At 40.7% G+C, this 16,205-nt stretch overlaps 1 protein-coding gene across 1 annotated transcript in view; it reads right to left on the reverse strand.

The window, feature by feature from the left end:
- Positions 1 to 7,629: 7,629 nt before the first annotated feature.
- The window catches only part of PRELID2 (PRELI domain containing 2), a 103,381-nt gene continuing 94,805 nt past the window's right edge, over positions 7,630 to 16,205 (reverse strand). Inside the window, exon 7 of the mRNA XM_070933941.1 lies at positions 7,630 to 7,665. The gene's annotated coding sequence lies outside the window, so the exon portion shown is untranslated. The remainder of the gene's footprint in view (positions 7,666 to 16,205) is intronic.

The following is a 16,205-nucleotide window of genomic DNA, read 5'->3' on the forward strand; positions in this document are numbered from 1 at the left end:
TTTTTTCTCCACTAAACATTATAGTAAGGTACAAGCTTTAAGATTTTGTAATAATGGCACATTTGATATTAATATCGAGATGCCTATAAAAAGAAAAACTTCAGAAAGCCCACAAAAAGTAAAGCTGGATTTAGCCCCTTGCCAATCTTGTTTTCGTTCATCTTTGGTTTATCTACATTTTCCAGCCCATTGGAAATCCCTGGCAAGAAACAGAAATGATGTTTCAGGGCCACTGAGAAAGAGGTATTTCAAATCTTCTTCCAGAAATCCCTCTGGCTGACAAAGGTGCTTAACAACATGTAGTCACAAAGCTATCTTGCAGGGAGATCAGAAAATATATAGTCTCCGCTCTCCTGATTTTCCCAATATAACGCAACACATTGAAAACAACAGATCAGCTGTAAATCATAGGAATGGGTGCATTTGGTTCTCTCTCCGCTTAGCTGTAGTCTCAGGGATGGGGGATTGTTATAAAAATAATATGAGCCATTGAATTCATATAATATCCTTCGCCATTGACAATGCAACCAGGCCTTTCCCCAGGAACTGAAATAAGTATGAGGATTAAAAATACATCATATTTGTATTTCTTCGTTTCAAAAGCACACCTGTGAGACTGAGAGAAAAAGGCAGCCTGACCTAGAAATGACATGTATTATGTATTAAATGTTATGTATGAAAAATACATTTTTTTTTTTGCAGGTCACATAGATGAAATTTTAAAAACTAGAACTTTATTTTTCACTGTTTACTTTCACTATCGGGCTTCTTTTATTATCAAATCTTTAGGTACAGCCTTCTTATAGAAACTCTGTTAGACAAAAGTATTCCTAATTTCTATGCTCTAAACATAGCAAAATAAATAAATTTCTAAAAGAAACTGCTTAGCAATTTTATTTTTTTTAATTTTATTTTGAATTTGTATACCGCCCTTCTCCCTGAGGACTCAGGGCGGTGAACAGCCAAGTAAAAACATCAAGTACAAATATTAAAATACAGTTAAAATATACATATATAAATTTGGCCCCATTAATTAAAAACAATAAACAAAACACTTAAAAACACTTAAAAAATTAGGCCAGCCCGGCTTGCTGGAAAAGGAAGGTTTTAAGGGCACGGCGGAAGGCACCGAGGTCGTGGATTCTCCTTATCTCTGGAGGCAATTGATTCCAGAGGGTAGGTGCCCCCACAGAGAAGGCCCTCCCCCTGGGGGTCACCAGCCTGCACTGTTTGGCTGATGGCACCCCGAGGAGGCCCTCTCTGTGGGAGCGCATGGGTCGATGGGAGATCGTCGGTGGCAGCAGGCGGTCTCGAAGATAGCTAGGCCCTATGCCATGGAGCGCTTTAAAGGTGATAACCAACACCTTGAAGCGCACCCGGAAGACCACTGGGAGCCAGTGCAGCTCGCGCAGGAGCGGTGTTACATGGGAGCGCCAGGCTGCTCCCGTCACTACCCGCGCTGCTGCATTCTGGACCAGTTGGAGCCTCCGGGTGCTCCTCAAGGGGAGCCCCATGTAGAGAGCGTTGCAGTAGTCAAGGCGAGAGGTGACGAGGGCATGAGTGACTGTGCACAGGGAATCCCGATCAAGGAAGGGCCACAACTGGCGGATCAGGCGAACCTGACAAAAGGTCCCCCTGGTTACAGCCGTCAGATGTTCCTCCAAGGACAGCTGCCTATCCAGGAGTACTCCCAGATTGCGAGCCCTCTCTGTGGGGGCCAACGACTCGCCCCCAATAGTCAGTGATGGAGTCAACTGACTATATCGGGATGCCGGGAGCCACAGCCACTCAGTCTTGGAAGGGTTGAGCCTGAGCCTGTTCCTCCCCATCCAGATCCACACAGCCTCCAGGCACTGGGACATCACTTCAAGGGCATCGTTGGGGTGGCCTGGGGTGGAGATGTACAGCTGGGTGTCATCAGCGTACTGGTGGTATCTCACCCCAAAGCCACGGATGATCTCGCCCAGCGGCTTCACATAAATGTTGAACAGGAGGGGCGAGAGGACCGAGCCCTGAGGCACTCCACATATAAGAGGCCTTGAGGTCGACCTCTGCCCCCCTGCCAACACGAACTGCGACCGGTCGGAGAGAAAGGAGGAGAACCACTGTAATACGGTGCCCCCCATCCCCAACTCTTCCAACCGGTGCAGCATGATACCATGGTCGATGGTATCAAAAGCCGCTGAGAGGTCTAACAGGACCAGAACAGAGGAACAACCCCTGTCCCGAGCCCTCCAGAGATCATCAACCAACGCGACCAATGCCGTTTCCGTGCTGTGTCCAGGCCTGAAACCCGACTGGAACGGATCTAGATAGGATGTTTCCTCCAAGAATTGTGGAAACTGTCGCGCGACCACACTCTCAACAACCTTCGCCAGGAAGCGAAGGTTGGAGACAGGACGATAGTTGGCCAATGGAAATTCTGCTCCCAAGTACCACCGTTAACCAAGGACTAATTGTAAGATCGATTTGTAATCAATCTATTGTATTCTATTTCACTTGTAACCTGCATCTGGACCTTGTTTGAACCTTTCCCCTCACCTCATCCCAATTTAAATTCTGCAAGTAAAGTGAGTTTACATCATTTTACTCCATCCTTCCGACAAAGTGTGCTGTATTTCACAAAAAAAAAATAATTTTTAAAATGTATGAATTTGAAAGAGTGATATTCCTATTTTTTTTTTGGCTACCAAAGACTAGCACAGCTCTCCTCCTGTAACATCCAGAATGTTATTAGACTTCAAACATTTTAGAAAGTCTGTTTTGGAGATATAGAAGCAATCTTCCATGGCTTTCTTTGGAATGAAATGAAGCAATCCAAAAAAATGATTTCTGCCTCAGCACTCATGAGTGAATTGAGACCACTTATATTTGATTCAATACTTGTGCAATTATAAACATCTAATAAAGATACATACCCCACCCAAGAAAGTTCAGGAAAGTTAAGTACAAAATTCTGCAGGGAGAAGTCAAAAGCCCTAACCATTGTGGTTTTTATAGATATTTAAGAATGCCCACCAGCAAACTTGGTACATTGTAAATGCAAAAGCCTGTTACACTGGTATGACCTATTCATGACCTAGTCAGCCATCCCTCCTTTTTATTTTATTTTTTAATCTTCCCATGTGGGTGCCACATAGAAAGAAAACAGTAAAACAAACTGTAACATCTATTTTACCATATTCAACAATATCTCCTTTTTAAATTTATTTATTTTATTATATTTCTATACTGCCCTTCTCCTGCGGGACTCAGGGCCGTGTACAGCCAAGATAAAACATATCATATAAAATTTAAAAACATTTTAAAAAACAATTAAATAATATTGGCCCGAATTTAAAACAACCCAATTAAAACCGAAATTCGATTAGGATGGGATCAAGCCAGCCCAGCTAGATGGAACAAGTGTGTCTTCAGGGCCCGACGAAAAGTCCGGAGGTCTGATATCGTGCGTATCTCAGGGGGCAGGTCATTCCAGAGGGCAGGCGCTGCCACAGAGAAGGCTCTCCCCCTGGGGGTTGCCAGCCGGCACTGCCTGGCCGACGGCACCCTGAGGAGGCCCTCTCTGTGTGAACGAACTGGTCGGTGGGAGGCTATCCAATCAAGACTGGAATCACAGCATGTGTGAGATAGATAATAATCCTTTTTCTCTGCTTCATACTCTCAATGAAAATTGTTGTCTATAATTGCAATGTTATGTGTTACTTTATGTTCCTAAGGCTGCTTTTGTATTTATCCTCCCCCCACCCCCTTCTGTTCAATCTTGTCTGATTCTCAGAGACTGTATGAATAAGTCCCTGTAGTTTTCTTGGTAAGAGTTTTTCAGAAGTGGTTTGCTGTTGCCTCTTTCCTCAGGCTGAGAGAAAATGACTGTAGTGTTGTAAGGTCACCCAGCTGGCTTTGTGTCTAAGGCAGGACTAGAACTCCGTGTCTCCTGGTTTCTGAGCTGTGGTGACATAGTGGTTAGAATGCAGTATTGCAGGCTAAGTCTGCCCACATCCAGGAGTTTAATTCTGGTTGGTTCATAGTTGACTCAGCCTTCCATCCTTCCAATGAAGTCCTAGATTGTTGGGGGAAATATGCTGACTCCGTAAACCATTTAGAAAGGGCTGTAAAGCATTGTGTAGTGGTTTATAAGTCTAAATGCTGTTGTATTTCTAGCCTGATGTCCAAGCACAACACTAAACTAGTTTTTGTTTATCCTATAGCATTTTATAAAAGGATTTGCATTACCAATATATTGTCATTTTTTTTATCTTTCAATTGTATCACAACTTCCCTCAGAAAAAAAACGGATGTGAAACGTGGCTTTTCCAATTTTGGAAGGCAATAAAAATAAATATGTGTATTTTTATTATCAGGTCATATTGTCTGGCCTTTCTTTCTAGTCATGGATTATTGCAAGGCTACATATAAGGTACATTTCCATTCTACTATATTTTAGAAGAAGGAGAAATGAAAAACAACTTCAAGCTTTCTTGGCATTCGCTCGGGGTTTTTTTCCCAAGCAGCAACCAGGTGCAGGCAATCCCGACCAGCTGCTCTTTATGCTAGGCACATAAGAGAATCAAGAAGCCGATCTCAACATTTTTCAAGTAATCAAGCACAACAAGATATGTGTGCCTTCTTGAAAAGATGACACCAGAGTGATTTTTTAACAACAACAACACAAAAACTCCAGAACATATCATATCAGCAGAGGGAAAGGAGAAAGAAAGGGCTACTTATGAGAAAATGTACATGTGTGCCAAATGAATTTCTTTGGATAAAAGAAGGGTATTTCAATGCAGTTTTGCAGATTCTCCAAACACACTCTCTCTCTCTCTCTCTCTCTCTCTCTCCCTCCCTCCCTCTCTCTCTCTCTCTCTCTCTCTCTCTCCCTCCCTCCCTCTCTCTCTCTCTCTCTCTCTCTCTCTCTCTCTCTCTTTATTTTATTTATTTTAATTTTTTTTGCAGATAAACTTTGGCCTTTGTTCACATGAATGTATTGCAGGTAGAAGGTGTCTTCTTCACTGCAATTTAAACCAGTGATTGTCATTTTGAAAACCTTGACTGCTCTGGCATCAGTGTGGGTTGATTACTCAGGTTTCTGTCCAAGTCCTTTCCAAGGTCTTATTACGCAGAGAGGAGAATGTATCTTGCCAATGAAGGGGCTTCTAGCTAAACTATGAAGGGAAAGCAAAGAACAATGCATGATATTTGCCACCTGCCGGCTTCTGGTAAAACTGTCCTCGTGATGGTTTAATCTAAAGTGACCAATCATCCTCCTTTAGGGAGGACAGTCCTTCTTTTGTAAGTTCTGTACTCTCTCAAAAAGTGTCCTCCTACATGTCCTCCTTTTCGATATTTGAAGACTAATCTGTAAATCGCCGTATTTGATCGATGCCGATCCGATCCGTTGTGTGTGATGTGACGTATTTGTATTTGACATGATGATTCGTCAAGGCTCGGTACAGTGCAGCAAGACACGATTATGAGATGCATGCGCTCCGCACAGGAGAATTGTTTTGAGAGAGTGTGCCACGAGTAAGAATGTGCCGCACGCAAGTGGCTTTGTTTGCTTCTTACCAAAACATGACACTGCACACACACATGCATTAGACTCATTGTTGCGATGAATAAAATGTTTCTTTTATTTATGATATGTTTTTCTTCAATTTATTTGTGTCCTCCTTCTCATTGTAAAAAAGTTGGTCACCTTATTTAATGTCCCATTGGCCTGTAGAGCACCTTAGCTACATAACAACTTAAATTCCACAATAGCTGCTTTTCCTCCTTTCTCCTGAAACCAAGTGATACTGAAGCATGTGGTAACCTTTCCACCGCTCTCTGAGTGTTTGTTACAATCCAATGTTTCCCCTATTACAAACCTGTCAAATTCCTCTTCCTTCTCTGCAGATTGCATGTCCCTCGAGTTTTCCAAGACATTCAGCTTTTGACAAAATAATAAATAGGACCAGGACTGATGTAAAAGCAAAAACAATTCTGTAATATGATGCCAGCTTAAAAATGGGGAGGTTTTCTCAGCCCCAAAGCAATACTCTTCCTATTTGGATTATCACTCAGACTGTTGCAGAAGTAAAGCAGATATTTGAATATTGTTTTAATATATTTGTCAAGGCTGAGGTCTATAAAGTCGTCATCCATCAAGGATTGCATAAATGAGAGGATCCAGCTTGTCAGCTATCGAGAGCAAGAAAACAGATCTTTGCAGGTATTCTCTACTTTGCAAGAGAAAAAGGGAAGCCAAAAAGTTAAAGATGTGGTATCGTGAATACAGAAGTTACGCAGAAGGGTGGACACAGTCTTGTGATTCTTTGTTACCTGCAGAGTGTGGCCTTTATCATGAACCTCTTGACTTTAACCTAGTGGTGGGCTTCTGCCGGTTCAGACTTGTTCGGCGAAACCGTAGTTCCGGCGATCAGCTGGCTCCACCCACCCGCCCCTGCTCTATCATGTCCTATATTTCCTTCTTTCTGGCTCAGCTGATTTGTGTGGCACAGCTGATTTCCACGCCTCTACTGTTCTACTTACTGGGACTGCCTTAGAAAGTAAGCAAGTGAGCTTCAAATTGCTGTATTTTGAACACTGCGCGCAAGTGTGTTAAGCACATGTGCACTCACAGAACCGGTTGTTAAACCAGTTGAAGCCCACCACTGCTTTAACCCCCTTACAGAAATCCCAGGGCAGAATTTCTTTGAGGCATCATCTTTTCTTGAGAGGTATTCCTAAAAGACATTTCCTTTTCCTTTGTGTAATTAGAATTATAGGACGACTATTACTGATCATGTGGCTGTTCTTTCTCCCACTTGTTTATTTCCTTGTCCTTATTTCCTTATTTCCTTATATGCTGTCTGTCAGCATGGTTTGGTGTTCCAAATAACACAGAAGTCACTAAAGCTGCGGCGCATATTCAGGAGTAAATAAAATCTACTCTACCCACCATGAGTCCTTACATACTGTGTGATTGCAGAAAATCAGGGTAAACACCTCAGTGAGGTTGATGGTGATAATACGTTGTGTTACTTTTCAACCCTTCATTGCTTTGGAGATTTAGAATGATTGAATGGATCTGAAAACTAGCAATACAAGGAAGCATCAAGCCAATCATCTGTCGCCCTTTTTTAGCACTCTGTCCTTCTGTTCCCTAAGGAGAATGGGGAGTACGTGAAGAACTGTGATGAATTCCCACCCATTCAACTCTGCCTCCCATTGTATTGCCACTTCTAAAGAAACAGCATGGTGCATTAAAAAAAAAACCAATAAGGTAGAGTTTTTTATTTTTCTGAGTTGGGAAAGGTACATAAGATGTGTCAATCGACAGTGGATGCTCAGTTTTCACGCTGCTAATTATTGTTCTTCTCCTGCATCAGTTCTGAGCCATGATAAAAGAAGAGATACAAATAGGATGTTGGTATACTGTACATCTGCGCACTCTGGTGCTTTCGTTATGGGAAGTATTCTCGGTGTCTTTGCTGCCATGCTCTTCTAGTCGACATCATTCACCCTTCCTGTCTCCAGATCTGGGTTCTGAAGAAAGTCAGGAAGCAAGTTTTCCCTTCATTTAAGCTAATGGCATCATTCACTTCTCAGGATAGTCATACACAAATACAGACTGTGCTTTTTGTCCCCAGACCAATGTAGTTGTGTTACCTGAATCCATATCTGCAAAAAAATGAATAATATATGTAGAGTGAAGTTATCATCAACCGGAGCTACCAATCTCCCCCCATGTAAATATATTATCGGTCTTTTTTTTTCCTTCCAGATGGTGCAATTCCAAAAAAAAAAAATGTTTTTAAATTATGCCTTACAGAGATGCTGAGAAGTGGTGCTAATAACAGGCATATTTCAAGTGAATACTGACCCCTTTTTCTTCCCCATCAAACTAATGGATCCAAAGTGCTGCCAGTATTTTGTATAAATTACCTTGCTCAGTAAGAACTTAAACTGGAGCCTCTACTTAATTAGAGCCATTTAAGTACATCTCTTTCCAACAGCTTATTTAGGTTTTGAATTGGCTGCAAAAAATATACATAGTTGAATTGCAGAGAGATAGATAGACAGACAGAATACCAATCTTAGTCAAAATTAAAGTGTGTTGTTTTTTAACAGCAAACCAAATTAATGGCACTTCTATGCAGAGTGTCAACTCGCAAAGCATCCCTGGCCTGCTGTCGAGTTGCCATAGGCAAATGGGATGGGAAACCGACAAAGCAGTATGGCAGCCAAATACAAAAGCACATTCCAGACATATCTCTCTGAAGGATGTCTCCCTGGGTTACCCACAGTGGCCAGAGGGAAGTGATCTCTACAACCCGTGAAATTGCTCCATTGGTGGATATGATTGATGACACACCCTGGGGGGAGTAGGAAACAGTGTCATGATTGTGGCGCAAATCACGTGGGGTCAGAGTTGGCTTCACTGGGAACGTGCCTACATGAAGCTCCTAATAAATAACTGGATTTCTTTTGAAGCTTGGCTCGAGGCTCATAATTTAGATAGGGCATCAGTCAGAACCCTGACACAGAGCAGTTCTGACTCTACTTCTATGCTCTGACCTCTCCCAAACCAAGTTGCATCAGACTTTCAATCTTCTCCATTTCAGCCAGCTTCAAAACCCTGAGAGCAAGCAAGAAATATTATGAAGCAATAAGTTTTCTTACGAACTGATCAATAGAAGAGGAAGGAGAAACAAACGGGGAGAAGCAATCTTGCTGTGAATGAACCATTACTTCTATTAGAACCTTATATTAGCTATGATGCTTAAAGGGTAACATGGCAATGATTTTACTAGTTCCACTTCACAAGATTATAGGCTACACACTGGCACATGTGTGTCTTTGTGTTTATAAGTGTATGGAGGGAACAGAGGAATATCTCATTTCAACCTAGAAGCAAGGAAGCGAGGGAGGAAATAACAAAACTGCTTGTGTAAGAAGGGAAAATCAAATTAGACATCTTTTACAGGAATTGTGAAATAGACTAGAAATTGTCTTACAGGAGTAAAAGAGCATCCACAAAGTATAGTGCCATTATTCCCCCACTCCACCTCCCCTCCAGTTAAGTTTCTCAAACTGAGGAAGAATTTGTTTGCAGTCAAAGATTAGGAATACCGAGAACAAAGTTACAGAAAATAAATTCCAATAAATGTAAAAAAAAAGTTAAAGTAGATTATTCTCAAACCCCAGAATTGTAGACAAAAAGTTCAGCTTTGCTCTAATTTCAGAGAAATCAACATGGAGACAGAAAACTGCCAATTCACTAGAGCTGGATTTAAGCATGGGTTGGAGGGGAATTCTCAAAATTTCAGATTTTTAAAATGTTGGTATATTTATTATCGTTTCATATATGAAAGTAGGGCTCGCATACCTTTCATTCATGATGACATGTTTTCTTTCTGCATATATCTATACCTTCATTCAAGAAGGCCCTTTCCCAAAAACATGGTTTTGTTGTGCATTATGGTGGGCATTCTTGACAAGTTCAATTGTTGCACATGCTTATTATCTGCCAGCACTTCCTAAATCTAATCTCTACAGCTCCTCATAATTTAGGGACTAGCCCTGTCTAAATGCAGCCTTACAACTCATCAATGTCCTACATGGGACAAGCCCAGAACCACTCCAGAAGCTCTCCAAAGAGTCTGAGGAAGCCCTTAGTAGTATATTTTATTTCAGTGGAAAAGTGAAAAATTAATGTCATAGATAGGCTTAACAACATCCTTTCTTTGACATGGTTCTCCATGCCATTTTCCCCAATCACCTCCAGTGGGCTCTTTCTATGAAAATTTGTTATTAGTCACAAAGTCATGTCCGACCCATTGTGACCCCATGGACAACGTTTGTCCAGACCTTCCTATCCTCTACCATCCCCCGGAATCCATTTAAGCTCACACCGACTGCTTCAGTGACTCCATCCAGCCACCTCATTCTCTGTCGTCCCCTTCTTCTTTTGCCCTCAATCTTTCCCAGCATTAGGCTCTTCTCCAGTGAGCCCTTCCTTCTCAATAGGTGGCCAAAGTATTTGAGTTTCATCTTCAGGATCTGGCCTTCTAAGCAGCAGTCAGGGTTGATCTCCTGAAAATAGATGCTAGCAAAAACTACCATTCTTACTGTGCACCAAGAACTAAATACTGACAAACCAAGCATTCTATCATGTTATGGTAGAAGAATACTTTCAATAGATAGCACCAGGGGCAGAGAAGGCAATTTTAACAGTGTTCTTCCTGTGTTGATGAAGTATATAAAATGGAGCCTGTCCACAGGACACAAAATATAGCTGCCTCAAAGGCAAGTTAAGAACATTAACATCAGGGTATCATTCCAAACACATTTTCCCCTTGGCTTTATCCCTCCCACTCAGCTTGTTTTGCAATTGTCGATAATTGGAACACATCCAGATTCATCGGTGTCAAACATCCACAGTCCATTTCACAAAGAAACTAACTTTGGGGGAAAGGGGTAAAATGGTCGGCCTTTTCAAGACAAGTGACCAGTTTCAGTGATTCTCACATTAGAAATCCATTCCAACTGAAAAGGAAGGAACTGAAACATTAAGCTACGCCAAATATCCCTAATAGATTTTTGTTCTTCTTTTCTTTTGACTTGCCATTGTTTCAGTGCTGCTGTTAAGAGCAGAAAGGCATCAAAAGGCCAGCTATTGATTTGGCAACACAAAAATGCATTGGTCACTAGGGCCAGCAGCTCCAGGAACACCATTATACTAGAGAATTGATTATGCCACCCATGGGAGAGGAGAGGAGAGGAGAGGAGAGGAGAGGAGAGGAGAGGAGAGGAGAGGAGAGGAGAGGAGAGGAGAGGAGAGGAGAGGATAATGGGACTAATAATAAGAATGGAGAACAGAAAAATAGATCAGTAATTAGAACATTTAATAGTTAGTAAAAAAAATAAAAAAGCTTCAACTTTTACTGTAGCATAGATTCCATTATGTGGTACTATCTGGAAGACCTCCAGGTATCTAATTGACCCAATCAGAATTTAGAAAACTGAGGGTTATTTCTCTGAGCCATATATCTGCCAACAACTTGATAGATGGATGCCGAGACAGAGAAGTAATGGACAATTAATCCTTAACCATTTCTTTGATCGTTAGCAGGTGCTCTTACTCTAGTGCCAACAATAAAACTAAAAAGGCTACATTTCTTAGAATTCTGTGCTTTCTGTACAGCAAAGATGCTGAGCTGAAGTTTGCACATTTTGTTTTTGGGAAAACTCTTGCGAGCCTAGCAATAATATGCTAAAATTTACCCAAGCCAGATATGAACCAGGGCTGCATTTCTCTACAAATATTCTGAGCAGACATGATGTCTAAATAATTTCCAAGATGAAGGTGGCGGGGGGGGGGGGAATAAATGCAATTCTCCCATGATTTAGCATAAGGAAATACATAAGGAAATTTTTTTTTTACTTCATAATAGTGGAAAATAAGGACTTTATAAGGATAGGAAATATGTCAAATTTCAAAAAAGGGAATTGTTGCAGAGAGTTTTAAGCAACATTCCTTCAAAATTGTATTCTTTGGGTGACTAGAGTATTGTTGTTTTAGGAGAGAAAATGATGGGATTCAAAGCAAATATAGCCCCATGGCAAATTTCAGACACATAAGTTTAGGAGGTTTATGAAAAAGGAAAGGGTATTCATTAGGAATTGTGATTTTCTCTTGCTGAGTATGACAGAACTGACTCGTAGAAGGAATGAACTCAATGGCTATTTCCATAAAATAAATGCAACACTAAGTGAAGAGAGATAATTATTTTAGCTGAGAAAAGATCATTAAATAATTGTTAAGGAAGAGAAAGTGGTGGCAAGATGCAGAGTCACAGGATTGAATAGCAAAGTACAGAATTTCTTTCCACCCCTATCTTTCCCTCTCTCAAACATATGCTTGAGTTCACCAATGCTGGCCTAAATCAAAGAATCATTTTAACATGAAGGGATAGTCTCTGATCTCAGGTCACCTTGCTCTTCACTAGGCGTTTTGCAAAGGTGACTAAAGAGATTGTATTGGCAGGTGTGGTGTGGTCACAACTCTTTCCAAAGTTCTCAAGAAACAGTGAGATAATTTGGAATTCGGTTTTTTCTCTAAAGCTTTATTTCAAAACACCTCTTCCACCAGAAAAAAACAGAATTCCAAATTATCTCACTTGAATTCATGAGTGGGACTAGATCAAATACAAATAATATATAACATAATAGTGTATTTCATTCTGTATCATGTATACAATTATAGGCTTCATGCTTAGAAATTCATGCATAGACAGCGGGATGTCTACAGACAGGAACCATGCAAATCTCTGCTAATGTCAATTCTCTGCCAGCAATTTTAATTCATTCAGTGCATCTAAAGGTCTGTACTTGCCTGAATTATTTGATATCGCTTAAATATTGGATGCCCTTGTCTTGACAGATGTTTAGCAGGGCCTATTGATCTCCACTCTAGTCCTGTTGTAAAACATTTTTCGTGTTTAAAGGCACCTTTTATGTATAATGGTAAATCAGCAAAATTTTGACCATTCTTTTTCTGACCTAGTCTATATTGAATGCCAAGCATAATTGGTACATCACACTAAGCCAAAATCAAACATTTCACATGATGGCTTAGTGTTACATCTAAGGAAAGCCAGTAGGATACTAATCTTTTATCACTGAGAAAATGAAGGATGTGACACTTGGAGAAGTATCAAAGTCCATGGTTAAGAGTTCATTAAGATACTCATGCCTATCTGGCAAACAATTCTGGTTGTTGTATTTTTACTAACTTTTGGGAAATATTTGATGACTGGATACATGATGATCACAATTTACCCACTTGTGAATAAGGATGATCTACCAAAAAGGTGTTTTTCAGACATAGTAATCTGTGTAGTAGGACTCTACATCTACTTAAAATGACAACCAAATATTATATTGGGGTTTTCTAGAGGAAATTCTATGTTAGAAACAAGCTGGGCCTTTATTGGAAAGTCCAAGGTAAACAGGATAGAAAGTTCACACACTTGACTTCCGGTTGGCGATCCACGGCGAAATGGTGCTGAGTGAGTGATCGCCACTCCTCAACGCCGCTAGTCACCGTGTTTTGGGGAACCTTTCGGGGATGCGGAGCCTGGAGAGCCTCAAGGATGATAGAGAGAGCCGGGTGAGCGAGAAAGCGAAGCTCAAATGCTTATCGCAAGACCGGGCAGCTCTGTCAAACCAACACGCGTGAGTCAGCCAATTAATGGCTGACCCGAAGATGTGTTAACCAGCAACCAGACGGGAAGCAAGGAAGATCGGAGGTTGCAGTGCTGAAATCGGATCAACACACCTTTCCCTACCTATGTGAAATTCGACATCAGAAAAGGGGTCGGTGGAGTTGGGTGTGAAGGGCTCAGAGAGGAAAAGAGCAGCAACTGTAAGCAGAGAGCAGATCGAAAAGCTACAGAGCCCGACAAGCCGGTGAGGAGAATAAAAGACTGACGAGATGAGACCACCTGCGCAAAAAGAGGATCGGCGGGCACAGCAAGTAAAAGAAATAAGAATCCAGGAAAACTTTCTCCTTTTGTTGCCTATAGCAGTAGAACTATCGGAGGGTGAAGCTAGACAGACTGTACCTGACTGTACCAGGGAGCAGGAAGTGCAGCCATTACAGAGACTGACAGAGCTACAATTGAAACGGCTGACCCACAGACAGTCCAGCAGCGAGAAATACCATAGAGTGCTGACTTTAATTAATGAACTTGGAAAAAAGAGAGGCTTGGAGAAGATCGGAGGCTGAGTAATAAAGAATAGCATATATTCTAAAAGCAGGGGGAGAAGGAAAAAAAGGGGGAAAAAGTAACTCTAATATCTTTTGATAACCTTTTCTTTAATATCTTGATTGGTTATTTATAATCATCAATAAGAATTGTTAACTCCTATATCAATTAATCTTTGATTTTGCATTTATAGTATATATATATAGTATATATCTCTACATTATATATAGTTTTTAGATTTACTTATAATTGTATTTACTCATATTTTTACTCATATTTACTCATATTTATAACATTTATTCATATTAATTTATTTATAGATAGCTAGGAATTAAGTTGGATATAGAAAACTAAGCTATAGATTATAATTGTGTATCATTTTGGTAGTAGTGTTGTTATTTAAGTTATTAAGAGAGGTTAGATAATCATTGTATGTTAGTAGGACTTGAATTAATTATTTGCAAATAAAATCAAATTCTTATCAATTAACTAATTATCAATTGTTAAACTTACCAATTACAAATTAATTATAAATCATGAATCAATTTCTATTATTAATATCATAAACTAAGTGACATTTGTTCAAGACATTGACTGGAAGTGACATAGACTGTCAAATCGATATCGATTGATAAATAGAATCCACCTTTACCTGAAAAATTAGAAAAGGCATTAACAATACAAAATAACAGATAAGACTAGACAAGAAGAGGCAGTAGCCAGTGAATGAGAATGTGGAGAAATATTGAGAAAATAATTAGAGAACAAAAAATAATTTTGAAAGAAATGACAAGCATGTCATCAACGATTGTGAAAGCAGGAAAAAAGATCCCCTCCAATCCCACTATAATGATGACCTCTCCGGCTACTCAGAAATCAACGGAAGGATTGGCAAAAACAGAAAAATCCATAGCAACTCCAACAATGCAAACTATGCAATCAACATTGACCCTAATCCAAGAAACCATGATGACTATGCAGGAAAAAATGTCAAACAATCATGCTGAATTAAAAACAGATATCCATGCACTGGACCAGAACGAGATTTAAGTCTTAATATTTAATAATATTAAATATTGACTACTTGACTACTGCAACACTCTCTACATGGGGCTCCCCTTGAAGAGCACCCGGAGGCTCCAACTGGTCCAGAACGCAGCAGCGCGGGTAGTGATGGGAGCAGCATGGCGCTCCCATATAACACCGCTCCTGCGTGAGCTGCACTGGCTCCCAGTGGTCTTCCGGGTGCGCTTCAAGGTGTTGGTTATCACCTTTAAAGCACTCCATGGCATAGGACCTAGCTATCTTCAAGACCGCCTGCTGCCACCGATGACCTCCCATCAACCCGTGAGCTCCCACAGAGAGGGCCTCCTCGGGGTGCCATCAGCCAAACAGTGCAGGCTGGTGACCTCCAGGGGGAGGGCCTTCTCTGTGGGGCACCTACCCTCTGGAATCAGTTGCCCCCAGAGATAAGGAGAATCCATGACCTCAGTGCCTTCCGCCGTGCCCTTAAAACTTTCTTTTTCCAGCAAGCCGCGCTGGCCTAATTTTTTAAGTGTTTTTAATTGTTTTGTTTATCGTTTTTAATTAATGGGGCCAAATTTATATATATCTTTTAACTGTATTTTAATATTTGTATTTGATGTTTTTATTTGGCTGTTCACTGCCCTGAGTCCTCAGGGAGAAGGGCGGTATACAAATTCAAAGTAAAATAAAAAAATAAATAAATAAAATAATGAACAAAGGATTCAGAAGGCAGAATCAAGAATAGAACAAAATGAGAAGAAATTAGATACCATGGACCAGACATTGATAATGCAAAATAGGGAGCTAGAGGATTCGATAATCCAATTGGAGATGGACCAGGCGTCCTTTTATTTGGGCTTCCAAAATATTGTAGAAGACAAAGAGGAGGACCTGGGAGAGAAGATGGCAGAACTAATTGCAGATGTACTCCAACAAGACAAGCAAGAGATAATCAGAGAACTGGATGACATCTACAGAGTACAGACAAACTACGCAAGGAGGAACAGGCTTCCTAGGGAAGTGCATGTTAGGTTCGCGAGAAAAAAAGTGAAAGACATTCTGTACAATATGGCGAGAGAAGAACCAATAACATACAGAGGAAAAGAAGTGATAATCCTAAAACAGGTGCCAAGAAGAGTGAGGGAGGTGAGAAAGGACTATAGGTTCCTAGCTGTGCAGCTAAACAAAAGGAATATACTATTTAGATGGCTCCTGCCAGAAGGGATGCTAATCACCTGGCAAGGGAGGAAAATAAAAATAGATAGTCTGAGTATAGCGGAAGACTTTCTCGATCAGCTGAGAGGTACGGAGGAAGAACAGAGTAGTAAAGAGGAAATAGAGACAATAGCAGTAGAAGAGGAAACCTCACACCAGCGAAACACTAAGGAAGGAACCGCGGAGGAGAAGAAGACAGAAGAAGAA

This window comes from Pituophis catenifer, unplaced genomic scaffold (assembly GCF_029215685.1).
Source record: "Pituophis catenifer annectens isolate HBS135680 unplaced genomic scaffold, rPitCat1.0.hap2 SCAF_2, whole genome shotgun sequence".
Lineage (NCBI taxonomy): Eukaryota > Metazoa > Chordata > Lepidosauria > Squamata > Colubridae > Pituophis > Pituophis catenifer.